The 10502-nt window shown below is 43.7% G+C and overlaps 1 protein-coding gene across 3 annotated transcripts in view; it reads right to left on the reverse strand.

Annotated features, from left to right (window-relative positions):
- Positions 1 to 10502, reverse strand: part of hivep3b (HIVEP zinc finger 3b) — a 71764-nt gene that overhangs the window by 22065 nt on the left and 39197 nt on the right. For 2 of the 3 annotated variants that reach the window (XM_014017846.1, XM_014017843.1), the window contains exon 1: positions 3899 to 5018. The exons of the other annotated variant lie outside the window; for it this stretch is intronic. The gene's annotated coding sequence lies outside the window, so the exon portion shown is untranslated. Of the gene's footprint in view, positions 1 to 3898; positions 5019 to 10502 lie in introns of those variants that run through there. 3 annotated transcript variants of the gene reach the window in all.

Consider the following 10502-nt stretch of genomic DNA (forward strand, 5'->3'; position numbering starts at 1 on the left):
CACACACACACACACACACACACACACACACACACACACACACACACACACACACACACACACACACACACACACACACACACACACACACTCTGGAGTACACGTACAACCTACAGTACTGCTCCCCTCGGACTGAAACACACAGCAACGCCAAGTCTACTCCAGCAAATACAGGCAGCCAATCGTCTGGAGAGCCCTGAGGTGAGCTACGCTGATCTGAGACAGGGGTTTTCCTTTCCCGTAATCCTCATTCCACAGAGATGACTTATTAACAATGGTGTCTGTTGCGCACACAAAAACTAGCCCTAAAATTCACTTAAGCAGCTGATTACGACTGAACAAGATGACAATGTGAGTGCAGACGAAACACAAGTTATGTAAATGTGTCTTCTCTTACTGGTGAGGCTGGGGAAGGGGGCGTTCTTCAGTCTATTTTTAGGCTGAGGTGTGAGCAGGAAGTTTTTACAGCATTAAAGAGATGATTCAGATATTCTGAAAGAGGATTCTGAGAGGTAACTTATAAACCATTTACGCTGCTGTCAGTTTGATATTACACAGATTTTAACATTGATGATTAGCTAGCTGTAGCAGTTTGTGTGCAACMTGGGCCACTTCTTGCAAGAATATCGTAACTGTGTAACGTGAAACTGAAGATGTGACAAAGGCTTATAGCATTACCTTCACTGTGAAAATTTCAACATTGAAGTTTTGTTTAAGACAGCAGCAACCCACATAGGTGTGGGCAAGATCTGGCAACAAGATGGCACTGCTAACATGGCAAGTAGTTTGTCAACTGGATGTGGGCCAGGTCTGGCAATGGCATTGATTTGAAGATGGCATGCCACAACTGGCCCTGTTGGGGTTTACGTTATGCATCCAAAATCTGTCCAGGCCACAACTGGGCCATGTGTGGCCTGAATCATGTGTCCCAATTCTGTCATGCCTCAATTGGCTCAACTGAGGTTTGGTTCATGTGATCCAAATCTGTCATGCCACAACTGGTCCAGTTGTGGTTTGGTTCATGTGACCCAAATTTGTCATGCCACAACTGGTCCAGTTGTGGTTTGGTTCATGTGACCCAAATTTGTCATGCACAACTGGTCCAGTTGTGGTTTGGTTCATGTGACCCAAATCTGCCAGTGCCACAATGGGCCCAGTTGTGGTTTGGATCGTGTGACACAAATCTGTCATGCCATAACTGGCCCAGTTGTGGTTTGGTTCATGTGACCCAAATCTGTCATTCCACAACTGGCCCAGTTGTGGTTTGGATCATGTGACCCAAATCTGTCAGTGCCACTATTGGCCCAGTTGTGGTTTGGTTCATGTGACCCAAATCTGTCATTCCACAACTGGCCCAGTTGTGGTTTGGATCGTGTGACACAAATCTGTCATGCCACAACTGGCCCAGTTGTGGTTTGGTTCATGTGACACAAATCTGTCATGCCACAACTGGCCCAGTTGTGGTTTGGATTGTGTGACACACATCTGTCATGCCACAACTGGCCCATTTGCGGTTTGGATCATGTGGCCCAAATCTCTCATTGCCACAACTGGCTTGGTTGTGGTTTGGTTTATGTGGCGCTGGCCCATGTATAGACCACCTCTGGCAAACCACACCTGGACCACCATTGCCATAATTCTTTACTCCATATGACATGGGCCAGTGAAATTTGCTGTTGAATCTTGGCCCCAGCTCAAACTATAGCTCTTCAGTTCGGTCAGAATTATTCTTTATTTCTCTAAACTGAGGTCATTCAAGAAGCCATCTGCAGCAGGTAAGACAGGTATTATTACAACAGAATCCCACTTTAAATGACCTGAACCATCTGTTTTAATCCTGTTGGTTGGTGGTGTCAAATTACGGCCAATGACAGCACAATCAGCCGAAGTTTTCAGCCACCCTGCCCTTGCTCTGAACCGCTGTTTAGTTAATTCTCAGCACAGCATCCCAGCTTATGAAGTGATCTGTTGTGCAAACTGGTTTTCGGGAGTCTCCTCCTGAAATGTGATTAATGACTCATCCGCAGAGACGAGAAGACAGAACAAGAGGAATGCATGCAGAGGGTAGGGACATGCAGGGGGCTTTGTCAGCAGAAATGGGCTCTGACGAAGCTACCCGAGGGAGCCCCCCCACCCCCACCCCCGACACACGGAGAACCTCGCGCCACATTTCTGCACACACACCGGGTCCTTCCGTCGTCTGTTAAAGTCGAAGATTTCGGCTCAGTTCTGCAGTGGCTTCACTGTTAAAACTTTGTTATTGTCCATGAGATAAGAACAAATAATAAAATAAAGAGGCCCAACAGATAAATCATCTTGTGCTCTGAGAACAGGTAAACCTTCCCCTGTGCATTTAAGAAGTATATATAAAAACTTTTTTTTGTCCTTTTATTAAAGCGCATCTGAATAAATAAAGCTAACAAACAAGCACACACACACACACACATCTCCCTCCTCTGCTCTCTCATCCTGGAGGTAGCCTGGCGCACGTTCCCATGGAAACCGTCCTACTCTGAGCAACGGCAGATGGAGAGGGAGCTGGAGGTCTAAATTTATCTCCCAGCATCCTCTCTGACTATAGACGTGCGGTGACAGCAGGAAGTGAGGCGGGGAAGCGAGTTGCCTCTGCGTGCGCCGACAAGTTTGTCGTGACCCCCCCCCCCCCCCCCCCCGAGTGGTGACGTTTGGCGAACCCCAGACTGGAGGAAGCAGCTCGATGTGTGATACTTATTGTTTATTATTTAAATGTTTTTTTTATTTTGAAATTATTTATTTATTTATTTTAATCAACGTGTGATACTGTACCAGCAGTTCACCTGCATTCTTACACCGGAAAACAGAAAGTTCAAATGGCACCCGCCGAGAAAAGGAAACAMCAACAAATCCCAAGAGCATCAGTAGAAACAAAAACCAGGCATCAGTCAAAGTGAGGACCTTCAAAGGTTAAGATTCACACCCAGCGATCATCACCGTCGGTGTGCGTTGAGGAGCACGAGATCTGACAAAAACACCACATCACCAGCAACGTCGCTCTGCCACCTCGTCTGGGGGGCACAGGGTTCGTCGTACGTCTGAGCATTTCTACAGCCTAACCCTGACGCCTTACCCCAAACCTAACCTCACAGGTACATACCTGACCCTAAATCTAACCTAAACTCAATTCACACCCTAGTCCTAAACTGAACCCCTGACCCATTAAGGGTATATCCTCCAATGGGGACCGGGCTTTGTCCCCATAAGGAACAGTGGGTCCTCACTAGGCTGTGTGTACTGAGGAACTGGTCATTAATCGTCCCCACCAGGTAGCAAAAACATCCATACACACACACCTCAACGACAGGGGGGGATTACGACACAGAGTGTCAATGACATCCAGGCAGCTTTTAGTGATATAATCAACGTTTGAGMAAAAAAATAAATAAAAAAAACAGATCCCCAAAACCTGAGCTAAATTGTAGGTTGTTCCATTTCCCCATCTGTTAAATCTGTGGTCAAGACTTTCACCAGATTAAATGTCCCGTGTTTGAGTAGTTTTAGGTTGGTCAGCTTGAATTAACAGTTCAGAAAAGATAACAAGTTCTCTATAGTTTCAAGCAGCTAATTTCTACCTGACTGAAACTATTTACATTACGATGTATAAATCTAAATGCATACAATTAAAGTTTTTTTTGTTCTATCTATTCCAGTTAAAAGAAAGTCTGCAACGTTTTTACACAAAAAGTGAAAACCTTAAAATAGCAGCCTCCAATATCAGATGCTTCGATTAGAAAAGGCAAAAAAAAAATCTTAATTTGAATCAAAAAAGCAGAAAGTGGAGCAGTTTCAGATGGTTTTATAAAAGCGAGGACAGAAACGGAGAGTGCGAGCAGGGCACGGAGTGAGACGGAGTTTAGATTACCTGACGGAGCAGACTGGTCTTCCCCCTCAGAGACGCTTCACAGGCACTGCGAGACGAGCAGGGAGAGCCAGAGAGTGAGAGCGGATATGACTGCTTGAGTGGGTGTGTTGCTGACAGAGAGGGAGAGAGAGGCAAAAAAAGAAGAAAAAAGAGGAGTGATGGAGAAAGAGGGAGAGAGGAAGACATTGAATGAATGATTCCACTGTACAAATATGAAGCGGAAAGACGGTGGGAGACGGATCAAATCTCAGGAAAATCACCTCTTTTTATTGTAAATGTATCATTTTGCTGCTGTTTCTTTAACTCAAACACATTTGTGGCACACTGCCCACAGACCAGATTACATACAATCTTATTATGGGGGTTTTCCCACTCTGCAACAGAACCTGAAGTCGCTCCCTTGCAATCGTCATCTCCCTATCAGCAAACACATCTTATTGTAAAAAGGAGGACGTGACAAAAGGCTTCTGAGCACGCCCGCGATTTATGTAAGTCCTTCCAGCTCCATCCAGCGCGCCGCATCTGTAAATGGATTCCAGAGTGAGATCCATTCAAACRAGCCCCCCGCATTACGCAGAGCTCGGGCCGGGCCTATCAGCGGYGAGCGAGGGGAGGTGGGGTGGAGGRGTGGAAAGAGAAAGAGAAAGAGAGAATTGAGAATGAGCGGAGGTCCTGCTGTTCCATAGAGACTCGCCTCACTGGCAGAGCACAGGAAGTGTGAGTCACACGTTCTAAAATAAACACGCTCGCACAGCGACGAGCCGGCAGAGTCGCAGTGAGACGGGTGGCAGGGCCGCTGATCGGAGGGGAAAGCAGGCAGAGGGTACATGAGTCCAAGCAGGCCGGCAACACGTGGTGGCCGGGTGGGACTCGCAGCCAGGGGATGGGGATGAGTCAGAAGGAAAAGATGATCCTCTTCTCTTCTAATTGTGCCCCTTATGTGTGTGTTTTTGTCCTCCCTTTCATGCTTCTCTACGTCTTTCATTCTTATGCCTTTGTCCAAATGTCCTGAATTTTTGTTGCCCGATGCAAACATTTGAAAGGTGGGCAATAATAGGTATGTCTCTGTATGTGTATGTGTACAGGCAGGTATTTACTACTATGTGGGGACAACTTTTGGCATACACACCTACTTGTGGGGACCAACTGATAGTTATGGGTAGGGAGGTACCAATATAAAAATTTCAGCCAATTTCGATATCCAATATAATCATTGCTGTTATGGCTGATAACCGATATTTACCGATATTACACAAACACACAAATTATATTATACATATACGCACAAACACTCTTGGGTTTGTTTTTGATACCGTAAATTRACAACCAGACCTCTGACATGGCTCCCTACTTCAATTATTCCTGGCTATGCAGCGGCAGTATCACTATGATCAAACAGATGCTGTTCAACCAACCATCTCCCCTTCCAAAATAAAAACACAAAGCTAAAAAGTGGGAAATCAATATCGGATGTTAATATCTGCCCAATTTTACATATCAGACCGATATTTTAAAAAATGACCAACATCGGTCGATACAATATTAATGCAGATATTTTGTGCATCCATACTTATGGAGACCTAAACCTAGTCCCCAAGGGGGTAAATGCCATTGGTGGGTTGGGGGTTTGGTTTTGAACCAAGGTGTGAATTGAGTTTAGGTTAGATTTAGGCTTAGGTAGGTAGCTGAGAGGTTAGGTTTAGGGTAAGGGGTCAGGGTTAGGCAATAGAAATGAATGGAAGTCAATGAAATGTCCCTTTAAAGACAGCCGTACTAGACAGTGTGTGTGTGGACGGGTTTTTCCTACAACATGGGGATTTATTTTTTTTTTTACCAAAAAAGCAGCCTCATGGAGACCTAGCACTGGTCCCCATAGGTTCAAATGCAAATTACGGGTGTGGGTTTAGGACCAAGGTTTAGCTTAGTTTTAGGGTCAGATAGGTACCTGTAAGGTTATTTTTAGGGTATATGGTCAGGGTTAGGCTATAAAGTCTAAAAAACATGAATGAAAGTCAATGGAAGGTCCCCACGGGGTTCATGAACTATTGGATGTAGTTGATTGAGATTTGCCAAAAGCAGTCCCTGCATATGCATTTATAACTCAACTTTTGGAGTCAACCCAATGAAAGTCACAGCAAATCATTCATCACTCATCTTTACTCACTGATTCCTTTCTGGGTCCTGGGGGTCGCAGCTGCCCAGGTCCAGCAATCACAGGGTACATCCTGGACAAGTTGCAAGGCCATCACATGGACACATGGAGACAAACGRTACAACCATTCACTCTCTCACTCACACTTAGGGACAATGTAGTGTTGTCAGTTAACCTAACAGTCATGTTTTTGGTCTGTGGGAGGAAACGGGAGGACCTGGAGAAAACCCACGCATGCACGGAGAGAACATGAAAACTCTACTCAGAAAGGTCCCCAGCAGGGATACGATCCAGCAACCTCCTTGCTGAGAGGCAACAGCTCTACGTGGGCGGTACCATGAGGTTTGTCAAGTGGAACCCCCCATCAGTTTTCCCTTCTGAGATGCTGTACTCCACCCCTCTGCCTATTTTCTGTGAAAAAAACAAAGGATGATCAATTGTCTCTGTGGTTAAGAGGGAAAAAATAAAGATATTACGAGGAGTAAAAATGAAATTAAACTAGGAACAGCTCTATATGGTCTGTGACTGTCCGTTCCTATTGTTCATTGTAAGGAGTTGTTCAAAAGATCTGAATCGTTCACGAACATCACATCTCATTTTACTCTAGTAAAAATTAACGTTACTGTAAATGTTCCACTTTCTTCATTTTATTCAAATTTGGTTTTGAAAATCTGATCACCTATAGTAGCAGAGATTTTCACGTGACAAATTGAAAGGTAACAGATGGTGATATTTTCAAGGTGTGACCAAAGCTGCTATAGCTTAGCTCTGTTGACCTCTGACATGAAAGTCAACGGGCGATATGCATTACTTCAAGAACTGCTAGGGTCTTTCATTCTGCGTGTTTCCTCTTGTTTTATTTGCATCCCTCAATAGACGTGTTGTTCAGACCTCGGTGATCTCCCCAGGCTGGGGAGCAGCTGATGGCTGAATGTTGTGCCGGGCTACACTCCCAGGGCTCCGCCGGGCGAAGCTGCATTGTGTCAGCCTGAATGGAGCTCATTGTCATCCTTTTACGGCACACACCTTTCTATACTGKACTTCCCTGTCAGGGATCTTCGCCCATCCGTCATCCCTTTGTCCTCTGTTCCTCAGACTGAGGGGTTTCTGACGAGGAGGACCGTGAACAAAACTGCCACTGTGGCGATGATTGACAGGAAAGTTGCTTAACGAGACGAAGGGATGGCCGGCCGATACAGAGGCCGGTTATAGGGCCCGAAGAGTGGCCACGCCAAACAGCAACACACAGGAAATAACAATTTGGAAAGGAGGAATCAAAGCACAACGGATTGTGAAAGTGTGAAACAGAGCTTTCATTATGCTATAATAAATAGCAAGCATATGCTCCCCCCACCGCTGGCCCAAAGACTCTCAGACCTACAGTACATGCAAAAGCTCTCATTTACTGTAAATGGAAACAAGGACTCCCCTGTGGTACGGGTCATGTGAGAGCAATTTGCTGTGTATTGAAACACACCCTATATGTTTTAGAGAAGGGAGAAGCAACACCTAAAATGCAAACAACATGCTTTATAAGAAGCTTTGTGCTGTTTTGGATCAGCCACAGACTGTAATTTCCACCAAATGAGTGGTTTGTGCATTTACACACAACCATGCAGATGACATATTTTTGGACTTTCACCCCATAAAGTGCAGACACTGTGGCAGTATAACAGGAAAAATATGTCAGGATTCAGACGGTTTTCTCTGTTCTTGGGGCAACTTATTTCAGACGTGTGGTCTTTCAGTAAACTGAGCCGTTCTGTATTTATGACTGTGGTACGGTATGATAGAAAGGAGACCCTATACCAGTGTTTTCAGCCATTGTAGCTCACTCTACCTTTGTATTTAGCTTAAAAAAAACTACTGGTGGTTATGAAAAAACTAAAATGGAAAGAATGCTTTAACCACTAAATCTGCTCAAACAAATGTTTTTTTCCCTGCATCATCACTTTGTTTCTCTTATTCACAGAAAACAAAAAGAGCTACAGAAACATATTATGTAATTTACCATAGAGATTAACCTCACCTGCTTTTTTAACTTGAAAAATAAAACCTTACAGGGAAGACATTGTATGGTTTAACTTTTGGTTGTAAAATAAATCTGCAGGCATTTTCATTCTTTATATACAAAAAAGTGAAATAGTGTCTAAAAAGGTGTGAAGAACATTATTTCCTTGTTCCACCAGGGCATCACTGCTGTCACTGCGGTTTTCACAGAAAGACCACCTTTTTGTTCTGSTATTTTAACAACAGTCACGGAGAACAGAAATGCGTGGCCTAATTTTATTTTTACTTTTGATGGCAATGTCCCCGCAGTATTGCCAAAGAAAGTTGTAGTTTGTGTAAATAATTTCATGATGGACTCCTTTGAAAACTACCAAAAGCCCACAGCAGGATTTGCCCAAAGACTTTCAACTGAAGGAAACTTCTGTCCCTACTGTTCCTCATAAATCTGCAGATAATGGAGATGTACGTGATGTGTTGTGTGTTTAGCATTGCTGATGCATATTCTTGCTAATACCACTGATGTCACCCATAACGTCATCACCAAATCAATTMTGTAGTTATATATTACAGATAATTATTAACTATGGTATATAATATTTGTGTAKGCTTTTCAGTTATAATAAAATTGTAATTAGTATTTACATTAAGTTACAAATGGTAATCATGAGTAATTTGAGTTGTGTATACTGTATTATGTATTTAAAAGGCAAGGTGTTATGTGAACCTTCTCTTAGGGAGGAGCAACCCCTTAACAACACATCCACCTTGTCGAGTGTCCTATACTTTGCATTTAAAAACAAGATTTTGGTAATTCCATCACCAAAAGAAGGTAATCTTCGAGCAACAGGTCACCTCGTGCCAGCCCTAGTCTAAAAACAATACATCGCACAATACGTAACAATTGTATGATGTAACAATACATCAATACAATCTATATCGATATATCGATTTGAATGGTTCAGGATTCAGTTATATTGAGGCAAAATGAAAACATCGATCTATATCGTCATCATATGCGTAATGTGAATCGATATCATGTGCCCATCTAACACAGTCATTGTGTTAGATGGACATATGATATTGCATAATATCGATCGCAGACATGTGAATTGAACTGAATCGAAATCGTTTTATGACAGACTTTGTGATATCGAGAAATATTGAATCGTCATCCAAACATATCAATGTAATATCGTATTGTGATAAAGCTGATGATTTACACCCCTAATATATACATACACACATGTTATTTAGATTCCAACATAATTAATCAATATTTTATTGTTATTGTAAAAAACAAGTCAGACTGTAACATAATAAAAACAATTATCTAACAAAATAGTCATATGCAGTGGTTAGACAATGACACTAAAACACCWGTCATTTTAGTGTGGGAGGTTTCATGGCTAAATTGGACCAGCCTGGTGGCCAAATCTTAATCAATTGCACATTGCACCAGTAAGAGCAGAGTGTGAAGATTCAATTAGGGTAAGAGCACAGTTTTGATCAAAAATATTGCAATGCACACAACATTATAGGTGACATACCAGAGTTCAAAAGAGGACAAATTGTTGGTGCACGTCTTGCTGGAGCATCTGTGACCAAGACAGCAAGTCTTTGTGATGTATCAAGAGCCACGGTATCCAGGGTAATGTCAGCATACCACCAAGAAAGACCAACCACATCCAACAGGATTAACTGTGGACGCAAGAGGAAGCTGTCTTAAAGGGATGTTATGGTCTAAAACCAGGTGTTTCAGTTTCATTGTCTAACACCTGTATATTTATATACACACTGCAGTATGGATGATAATAATGATACAATAAAATAAGCATAATATTGTGGTCAACTTCCTGTTAAATCTGTCAGTGATGTGCCAAAAATCACTCCTGACAAAGCTTCAGTGGTCACAGGAAGTGCTGTGTKGTTGTCACAAGGTTGTTCAGAGTTACAACACTGTCCTGCTCATGTGTTCGTCTTTTAAAGAGCTGATTCAGGTGATTATGTTTTAAAAATGTGTCAAAAAAATGACTGCCTGCTGGGGCTCGGGACCTCTGGACCTGCTGGACTTTGGCCTGGAGGGGGTGCGCCCTGGGGGCCCGGACCTCTGTGCCCTTTCCTGGATCTGCTCTGGTATGGTGGGTGCCGGTGGGGCCCATGAGTTTGTCGCTGCTGGCTCTGGGGGCTGTGCGTGTGTTCGCTGGGGGGACTCTCCCAGTTCTCCCCCATGGTCTGATCTGGAGGGTGCGTGGGTGGGTGGATCTTCCCATGCGGGTGCCCCTTGGGGCTCTGCGCTCGGGATCCCTCTCAGGCCCTTGGGTTCTGGTCTTCCCTATGTCTGCCTCGTGTCTTGGGGGTTGGGTCTTCGGTCACTATTAAATATTCCATCGGAGAAATCTTGTATATACACGCATGTTCACAACCGCTCACAAACAGGTGTTC

Source organism: Austrofundulus limnaeus, unplaced genomic scaffold, assembly GCF_001266775.1.
Source record: "Austrofundulus limnaeus strain Quisiro unplaced genomic scaffold, Austrofundulus_limnaeus-1.0 Scaffold177, whole genome shotgun sequence".
Lineage (NCBI taxonomy): Eukaryota > Metazoa > Chordata > Actinopteri > Cyprinodontiformes > Rivulidae > Austrofundulus > Austrofundulus limnaeus.